The sequence below is a fragment of the Alligator sinensis genome, unplaced genomic scaffold, assembly GCF_000455745.1.
Source record: "Alligator sinensis unplaced genomic scaffold, ASM45574v1 scaffold784_1, whole genome shotgun sequence".
Taxonomy (NCBI): Eukaryota; Metazoa; Chordata; order Crocodylia; family Alligatoridae; genus Alligator; species Alligator sinensis.
The window spans coordinates 929,440-932,177 of NW_005842318.1; positions in this window are offsets into that span (position 1 = coordinate 929,440).

Below are 2,738 nucleotides of genomic sequence, written 5' to 3' on the forward strand. Positions count from 1 at the left end.
TTTCCTGCCTATGCAGGGGGTCGGACTTGATGATCTATTGAGGTCCCTTCTGACCCTACCATCTATGAATCTATGAATTGGGAGGGCAATTAGTATTTAGAAGGAAGAAAAAATAATATGCAGACAACATTTGAAAGGGTACATCTTAAGTTCACAAGGCTGAAATATTTTAAAATGCCTTACTATAGGTGCCAATATTCTACTGTCTAATAATGTTTTAACAATAGTGCATGCTTGTTATTTAAAAATGTGAACTATAGCAACATCTGTGCTTTCATTAATACTTTTTTCCAGTGAAACAAAACCATTATGGCTTTAAAACAGTTTCTTTAGATACTTATTCTGAAGTGACTGGTTATCAACAAACAGTATCAATATAACAGATGCAGGTTTTTGCTATTCCAGGATACAGAAGCCAGTGCCTTTTCTGTGTTAAACATAGGCTGTTAACAGTAACGGAATTTTCATTGTCAGTTGTAACTTGAATTGCGGCACATGCTTAATTCCTCCTCTGGAAACCAACAGGCTAAAATCCAGCACTGTGTTGGGTGTGTTTAGTTTTCACATTTTGGCAATTTAAGAATAAGAAACACTATCAAGACCTTCAAATATTTATCACTAGTCTTGCATATTTTAAGTGTTAACCAAATTTGTGTCCAGTTCTACAAGTCAAATTGAAGTTGTGAACCAGCAAAGCACTTAAGCATATACTTAACTTTAAAACTAGTCCAACCAACTCCAGGCTACCAGTAACTTTGAAGCTGGGACTGCTATATATTTTAGGTTTATATCTTATGCTTAGATGCTGAACTGGATTGAGAGATGTACAATTATAATGTACAGTGTTGTAATTTAAAATTTCACAAGTTATTTATACAGCCTCCACTACCATACCACTATACCAAAGCTATATATCTGAATAGAAGAGTCTTCTAATGAATTAGCTATTTGATACCATTACCACCACATATTTTGGGATGCATTTTTGTCCTTCAGTTCTTCATCAACATAACTTTTTAACATATGCATCTTTGTAGCACCACCATCACAGGAGAAATACTATCCTTCAGTTTTACAAGTAAGATTTCTCTCTGCTTCAAATCCAATACAACTTGCTTACAATCACATAGGAAAGAGCAGATAATTAAATTCAAGTCTCTCACATGACAGGCTAGCATCCTAACAACTGGACCATTCTGGCTCTCCAGAATCAATACAATGAAAAAGCCTCATACTGGTGCTGGGAGTGGACCGGCGGGGAAATTTGGGGTGGATGCAGTATCCTCCCAGCACTGCTGGTGCCCACTGTGAGCCCAGCCTCCATCGAGAAGAGCCCCGTGCAGCTCCGGCTGTAGTCCGCCCTGTATAGATCTGGGGGGCACCCCCCTCCCCCGGTGCCCTCCTGGGGTGCAAGCAGCAGCAGGAGCCACTTCCCCCCACCACCTGGACAGCACCTGCCCCTGCCCCCTTCCTTACGGGGGGGGGGGGGCGGTCAGTGGCGGGGGGGGGGCATTGATGTGCGCCCCCCCCACGCCCCTTCCCTCTCCCCTCCCCTTCTACCACACCGGACTTACCAGCTGGAGGCAGCTCTCCATGCTGCCAGCTGTGCTCCGTGCTGCCCGAGTGCTGTGCTGTGGCTGCATGCAGCATGGGCATTTATCAACCAAATTATCGTCTGCAGTGGGCCGATATCTGATACAGCCAGTTTTCTTTATATTGGTACCAATCCGATATCGGACTGATGTATTGGTGCACCTCTACTTGTGTGCTATTGTTATAATTTGTATATATGTATATTGTCTTAGGATTAGTGATTAAGTATAGTATAGTTGTATAGGTAATTATATAGCTGTCGTAGTAGTTATAGTTGTTGAATCTGGAAATTATTTAATAAACCACTGAATTTGTTAACTGTTAACTTGAGTTTGTGAGATTTTTATTGCTTAATTATCTTTGACCTCCATTTGGAGCACTTATGGGGTGCAGATGATAGATGCTGCATGTTATAGGTAGGTCATTAATCCACCCCACTGAATCACACAAGTGGCTAGAAGGGGAAGCTCATCCCAGATGTGTTCAAACCTTAAATCCCCCATTGATTCTAACCAACACCAATGGTTTAACTGAACTGCAGCACACAGTGATGACTTTGATAGATGATAATTATAAATATTCAAAATACTTGATTACAACAGCAAAGGCAAAAACATTATGACTCCACCCTTTTTTGGCTGCTGTATCATGTCCATTATAAACTGTATGCAAGGCTATAATTTTATTAACTAACATTAAATGTAAAGCAAAATTACAATTATGGAAGACACTGTTCAAATCATCACAGTAAGCTCATTAAAATGTCTACAAAACGCTCACATCAACAAAATTGTACGCTGTGGAAAAGTCTGTTCAGAATTGAATTAAAATAGTTACGTTCAACATTTATACGTTCAAATGTTGTACATCAAGCACTGTACTTGCATAAATCCACAAACATCTAAAGTTGCCTGCTTCTAAATACTGTAATTATTATACCTACACACAATAAAGAATTAATTGCTGTGCTCCCCGAAATCCAATGGCAGTTACCAGCAGGGGTGCACCGATAGATTTTGGGGGCTAATACTGAAAGCCGATTTTTAAGGAGGCATATTGACTGATACCAATCCGATTTCCAATACAGCTGCGTGCAGCTGGTAAGTCTGTTGTGCTGGACGGTGAGAGGGGAGGGGCGTCGGGGG